Consider the following 7,439-nt stretch of genomic DNA (forward strand, 5'->3'; position numbering starts at 1 on the left):
TAGAGAGTAAGATTTCATAATTATCAAACTAAGTACAAATTTGGTACTATGGTAATTTTAAAGTGTTTAAAAATTGCTCTCTTGGGAAATTCATTCAAAATAACAAAATATATAAAATATATTTTAAATTAGAGAGTTAAATTTTTAAATATATTTTAAATTAGTTAAATTTTGGACTTGTATCTAATAGAACTACAAAACATTCTTTATCAAAACAAAAAGAAGATAAATAATCGGAAAGTTCTTCATTATGCATGGTTGGCATCTGACAACATAATAAAAATGACACTAAACTGATTTAGTGCTATACTAAAGGAGTTACTTTATAGAATTATAAAAATAATAAAATTTATTTTGGGAAAAATACTATAATCTCATGGGGAATAAAAAAAAAGAATAATGGGGACATAGCATTAGTATATTTCAAACTATAAGCCAGTAATCAAAGACTTTTGGCATTGGCTTTATTTATTTATTTGTTTGTTTTAAGTATAAACCCTTACCTTCTGTCTTGGGAGTCAATACTGTGTACTGGCTCCAAGGCAGAAGAGTGGTAAGGGTAGGCAATGGGGTCAAGTGATTTGCCCAGGGTCACAGAGCTGGGAAGTGTAAGAGGCCAAATTTGAATCTAGGACCTACCGTCTCTAGGCTCTCAATCCACTGAGCTACCCAGCTGCCCCCTGGCATTGGCTTTAAAAAAACAAAAGTAGATGAATGGAACAGACCAAATAAATCAAGACCCAGAAGTAATTTTACACAACTTGTGAAATAAGTTTGATAAACCTAAGAACTCAAAATGTTGGGGAAAGAATTCCAGACTATCAGGAAAAGTGGGAGACAACTTAGTAAGATTAGACAGGTATATCACAGTAGGCTCAAAACAGATATATGATCCAAATGAAAAAACTCAATCAATCAATCCAGAAAGGAGGTACTTTTGTTTTACAACTACAGTTCGGAGAAAATTCTTAATCAAATAAAGAAAAGAAATAATCATAGAAGCAATAAACATCCTGGTTTTGTCCCGTTACCCCAACATTGTAAGACCATTAATGAATGGCCTTACATTGATTACATATATTATATACAGTATAATATTATATATTAATATATATATTCCAAGGAGTTAAAAGACATTTTAAAAAGTTATACCAAAATATTCACAGCATCACCTTTTTTTTTTTTTTTAAATCCTTACTATCTGTCTTAGTAAGACTTTAAGACAGAAGTGCAAGGCTAGGCAATGACCTGCCCAGAGTGACAAAACTAGGAAGAGTCTGAAGCTAGAACTGAGCTCTGGTCCTCCTGACTCCAAGCCTGATGCTCTACCACTGTACACAGTTATCTAGTTACCCTGGTATCACTTTAAAAAAATTTGTTTTTCCTATGTGTGATAGTAAAAAACTGGAAACAAAGTAGGTTCCCATCAACTGGGCTGACCAAATTATGGTATATGAATGTAATAGAATATTATGTGCTGTAAGAAGTGATGACTATGGGGATGCAGAGAAGCATGGGAAGACTTAAACTAGGAAACTATATAATATGCAATTAATATAATAAACAAAAACACTGAAAGATAATATTGATTCACTTTAAGGACCACTATAGGGACCAGGAAAATAGATGATAAATCAGTTCTCTCCTGTGGAAAGGGGAAGTGGGGCATGGGAAGGAGGCAGATTACAAGTGTGATTGTAATGTTCTTCTCAAACCACTATGTGGCAGGTCAGGTGGCCTGGGCATTTTTCTCCCTGATCCTCTACTTGTTAGTCAGCCTGGGGACAGCAACTGAGAGTACAATAAAAATAAGTCTCAGTAGAATGAAGAAAAACAACAAACATAATTCATTCCCTGAGGGAGTAGGGAGAAGTGTATAAGCAAAGGGAATGGGAGAAATAATGAAAGAAAATGCAGAAGCTTTGCAAATCATGATATTTAATCTATGCATGAAAGCCTCCAGCCAAAACAGCTGCATCAGCCTTCTTCCTCCCCAACTAAAAGCAGTACCATAAAAGCTATATGCTAAAATGGTAACAGTTAAGGCAGGCAGATGGGAGACAAGATTCTCTACAAACATTTACACAATAGATTTAAACCCACAAACATAAGACTGGGCACAATTTTCTAGAATTCACCGCATACTTTCCTGCCTAGGATGTCCAAACCATTCACCTACCCCCACCTCTATTCTTACCAAGTCCCTGGGTGAGTAGAAACAATTGTGTTAAAGGCTTGCTTTGGTCACCTAAAGAATCCCATTTCCTAGTCCCCTGGCTCTCTTCACTTGGGCATCCCACCCACTTCAACCCCTACACTTAAGACACTTATTTCTGATGCCTCGGCACAAAAGAAGAAGAAGAATTTAGAGCAGGCTTAAAAATTTAAAGAGGAAGTGTAAAAAACCTGCATATCACTACTAATGGCTCTCAAAATGTTAAGTTCCATAAGAAAGAGGTAACTTCTGCGCCCTAGATCCAACTTCTCAAACCTAACCACCCAACACCCAGACAATCCCTGAACAACAGTCTGGAATGCAGTTATTGTACTGTTTATATGAGTCATGTTTTTTCTGCTGGAAAATAATGTTCAAGTTATCTAGTGATTCAGAGCCCAGAAAGGCAGCTGATCTTCCAAACATGTGAACACCCAATGAGAAAATATCCTTCCACCTTAAAAAAGTGCCCCTAGAACGGCTTCCTGGGGCCTTGGCATCAGAGAAGGCAGGTTGCTACTCTGAGTCCCTTCCTAATACTTCAGGGACCTTGAATTTTCTTGCAGCTGAATTGCCAAAGAAAGAACAAGATTTTCATGTGATACTACAAGAAATTGTGTTGGTGTACCTTACCCCTCACCTCCAGACCATCTGGCAGGTGCCTAATCTGTTACCCTCTCTCACAGAAATTTGTCAAAACTTCTAGGTTTCCATGTTAGCTAATAGGGCTTTGCATTTGAAAGGAGAAATACTGAAAGCTCCACCCTTTCAAAAGAATAAAATTATCGTGGTTAGTGAAAAGACCAGGAAGTGGGGGTGGTCAAGGTGAGGAACCAAAGTGAATATTTTGTGGCAAGAGGCCTACCTGGGAAGTAATCAAACAACACTCTCCAAGTAGCTTCTTAGTTCAAGCACACAGAAGACAGAATTATAGTATAATTGGCAGCTCTGGGGAAAAGCCAAATACTAACTGGATTTTGCCTATGTATTTGTCAAGTCACCACCATTATTTCTTTTTAAAGAGGCAACAATTTCTAGATACTGTCACTGGCCACTTCCTCCTGCCCTAGTAGTTCTGGAATCAATTTATGTTCCCCATGACATCTGGTGAGAGGAGAAAAAATAATCCAAACCCAAACCTCATAAAAAGAAGAACTAATCTCCAGCAGTCTATGCCAATATAAGCTTCCATCTCCACAAGAGACTAATCTACAGTATGAATTATATATATACATAAATTATCACTGCTTGTATATTCACCAGTTCCCCCATTATCAAGTGTTTAGATTTATGTGTATTCACTCCCTGGTTGGCAGGTAGTTGGTGCTAAAAGAAGGATGATTCCTTAAGCCAGAATGATGATCAAGCCAATAAGGCACCTGAAAATCACTCCTGTGAGCTGCAGGTATCCTCCGAGATATATATAGCATTAGTAATCCTTCCATCCAGATGTCAGTCAAAAGGAAGTGACAGCTTGATTTGCTGTCCTAGGCAGGGTACATATGATACATTTCTACAAAGTATTTTGATGACACCTGCCTTTAAAATGATTGAGACAAAGGATAATTTAACCAGAAACTTGGCCAACTCTCAGGACCAAGCAGATAAAAATAATGATAAACCAAATCCTAAAGCTTAACTAACCAACTGATCTAAAATAGGGGTTGGAAGGAGAATCAATAGATTCAGTACTGACTGAGGTGCTGAAAGTAGTGTAGGATGTTGGAGATAATGATCTGAAATAAAGGTCCTAATCAGGAATGGAAAAGGTAAGAGATGAGAAATTTGGACAAAAGGAGGAAGGGTTTGGATTTGAGGTGTGTTAGAAGACAAGAAAGGGAGAAAAGGGTGTGAGGTTATATTTCCAACCTTATATTCAACTGAAATTACTCTCTCCAAAGTTTTGATTTCTTAATTGACTAATCTGTTGTCCTTTTCTTAAATCTTTTCTTTTAAACTTCCCTGAAACACTTGACACTGTTGACAGCCTTCTCCTAGATACTTTTTTCCCTGACTTTTTGTTCCCTTGCTCTCTCTTGGTTCTCCTCCACTTGTTTGACAGTTTCATTTAAATAACTTAGATAGATCTCTCTGCTGGATTCTCATCTAAGTCAAATCCACTTCACTATGGGTACACCTTAATATTTCTTCTTTTTTCTTTATATTCTTACTTGGTGATCCCTCAACTTCCACGAGTTTTTCAATTATTATATATATAGACAAATACCAGGCAATATAATATAAATTCTCTAGGCCTTCTTCTACGCTACCTATTGGATATTTTTAGCTAAATTTTAAATTCAATATTTCTAAAACAGAACTTGTTCTCTTTCCTCTCAAAACTATCCCTCTTGGGGGCAGCTGGGTAGCTCAGTGGATTGAGAGCCAGGCCTAGAGACAGGAGGTCCTAGGTTCAAATCTGACCTCAGACACTTCCAAGCTGTCTGACCCTGGGCAAGTCACTTGACCCCCACTGCCTACCCTTACCACTCTTCTGCCTTGGAGCCAATACACAGTATTGTAAGGGTTTAAATTAAAAAAAAACAACAAAAAAACCTATCCCTATTCTGAATTGTTTGGTAATTGTCAAGGGCATTGCCATTCTTCAAGTTATCTAGGTTTGCAACACTAACATCAAGCTTTTGTTGCTGTTGTTCATTTGTTTCAGGTGTCCAACTCTTCATAAGCCTATTTGGGGTTTTCTTAGCAAAAATCCTTAAGGTGATTTTCCACTTCCTTCTCTAATTCATTTTACAAATGAGAAAACAGAGGTAGACAGAGTTAAGTGACTTGTTAGTGACTGGGACCAGATTTGAATTCCTGATTCTACAGTTGGCACTCTACCCACTAAGGCCATCGAGCTGCCTCAATGTCATGCTAGACCCCTTCATTCTCACTTACCTTACATATCCAATCAGTTGACACAATTTGTCATTTCTAGCTCCACAGCATCTCAGCCTAAAGTCCCCTTCTCCACTCTCACACAACCACCATCCAAGTTCAGTCCCTCATCACTTCTTTCTTGAATACTGCAGTATTTCCTAATTGGTCACCCTGCTTTCTTTTTCTCCCTTCTCTACACTGTTGCCAAAGTGCAGGTCTGTGCATATAACTCCCTCCAAAAAAATCCTTTGGTCCTAGGACCAACTACAACACCCAATTTAGCATTTAATTCTCTTTATAATCTGGCCTCTTCTATTTTTCTTACATTAATAATAGCTAACATTTGTATGTGTTGCAGAACCCTCTGGGAAAAGGTGCAATTTAAGTTGTTGTTCAGCTGGTTTTCAGTCATCTCCAACTCTTCATGACCCCACTTGGGGTTTTCTTGGCATGGATACTGTAATGGTTTGTCATTTCTTTCTTCAGTTCATTTTACAGATGAGGAAACTGAGTCCAAAAGGGTTAAGTGACTTGCCTGGGGTCACACAGGTAGTATCTTAAGGACAGTTTTGAACTCAGGAAGACTGAGTCTTGATGACTCCAGACCTGGAGTTCTATCCATTGCACCACCTAGCCCTAGCTGTCATGATGATAAGTATTTGACAGATGAGGAAACAGAAATTAATTTGGCTAGACCAGAGTCATATGGCTATTATCTGAGGCAGGATTTGAACTCAGGTCTTCTTGACCCCAATTCCATCTACCACATCACCTACCTATTTGGCTTTGACCATTATCCTTCTCCCAAAAAATCTTAATCCCAATTTCCCTTTTGCAGTGGAGTACATGCAGGTTCCCAACCTCAGTGTCATCATCCACTTCTTACCTACCTCACATGTTCAATCAGCCAGCTGCCCTATTCCACCAACTCTACAGTGCAACCATAAGGATCTACTTGCTCTTCTTCACACATGCTCCATGTTCCATCTCTGTGTCTTTGCAGGAGCTCTTCCTCATGCCTGAAATGCTCTCCCTCCTCACCTCAGTCTCTTGGAATCCCTGGCTTTTCTGAAGACTCACTGCATGAGGCATTCCTAGTCCAGTCCTGTTCTGTCCCATCTTCATCCCTTCCCCTTCATCCCCAGAAGCTAGTACCTTCCTTCCTCTCTAAGTTAACCTTATTTCTTCTTTGAATGTGTCTTGGATATACCCATATGTTGAAAATGTCTCCCCCCTATGAGAATGCAGACTCCTCGACAGCCAGGCCTGCTTTTTTTTTTTTCTTTTTTACCCCCTACTAAATCTCCATTGTTTAACGGTTAATAAACGCCTGGTGACTGAATAGTTTATGAATGGGAGATGGGAGAAACGTAACCAATTAGGATTGGAAGCTGAAAAGGCTTAATAGGTGGAATAGGAAGACTAGAAAAGACAAAATTGGAGTGAAGAGCTTAAGCTGAGGGGCAGAGCGGCATGAGGAGGCTGGTAGAGTGCAAAAGAGGAAGATGTACGAACAGGGGTGCTCAAGGGCTTGGGAAAACTGAAGGGAGATTGTTATGGGGAAGGGGTGGTCAGGAAGGTAGAATCTAGGAGTGAAAGGTCACGAGGGGCGGGAGGGGCGGGAGAGGCTGGAGCATCTGGGTATCGGCTGGGACCTGGGGATTGTAGGAACAGAGATCGGGATCAGGGGTCCTGGAGGAAGGGTCCTTGGCAACTGGTAAGAGTGACAGGTGTAGACTGGGGGTCTTCCTCAGGGACTGATTCAGAGGACGCAGAGACCGTATGAGCGCCCTCCGTGCCCCGCCCACAGTCCAGCTCGGACCCCAGACTCACCTCAGGGGGAGCTGAAGAGCACGAAAACTTCCTCCAACCTCTACCCTTTCGCCTCTGACCGGAAACCGCGGCTTCCCGGCCAGTGATAACAGGAAGCAGCCCGGCCTCCCATGACGCCATCACGTCAGCCAGGCGTAGGCCCCACCCCCTATCTGTAAAGCCAATCCCCCGAGCACGAGGGCCCATGGGGGTGGGGCCTGTGGCTCGGATGGCCTCACGTGGAGGCAGCACTCTCCCGTCAGCTTTGGGGCAGTGGGCTGAAAACGGGGTCTTCGGAGCTGCTCCTGTGGATTGGTTAAACTGGCTGGGTCCGGGGTCACGTCGTTTTCCCTTCTGTTTGAATGTGGAGACTGGACCCACTAATCATCCTTAATTGTTGTAATTTTTTTCCCCTAAACTCTAAATCTTTCATCTTAAAATCAATACTGTGTATTGGTTCTAAGGCAGAATAGTAAGGATTAGGCAGTGGGGGTTAAGTGACTTGCCCATGATCATACAGCTAGGACGT

At 40.6% G+C, this 7,439-nt stretch overlaps 1 protein-coding gene across 1 annotated transcript in view; it reads right to left on the reverse strand.

The window, feature by feature from the left end:
* Nucleotides 1-6,969, reverse strand: part of PLEKHM1 (pleckstrin homology and RUN domain containing M1) — a 43,521-nt gene extending 36,552 nt beyond the window's left edge. The window contains exon 1 of the mRNA XM_044672281.1: nucleotides 6,932-6,969. The gene's annotated coding sequence lies outside the window, so the exon portion shown is untranslated. The remainder of the gene's footprint in view (nucleotides 1-6,931) is intronic.
* Nucleotides 6,970-7,439: the final 470 nt, after the last annotated feature.

This window comes from Gracilinanus agilis, chromosome 4 (assembly GCF_016433145.1).
Source record: "Gracilinanus agilis isolate LMUSP501 chromosome 4, AgileGrace, whole genome shotgun sequence".
NCBI classification, from domain to species: domain Eukaryota; kingdom Metazoa; phylum Chordata; class Mammalia; order Didelphimorphia; family Didelphidae; genus Gracilinanus; species Gracilinanus agilis.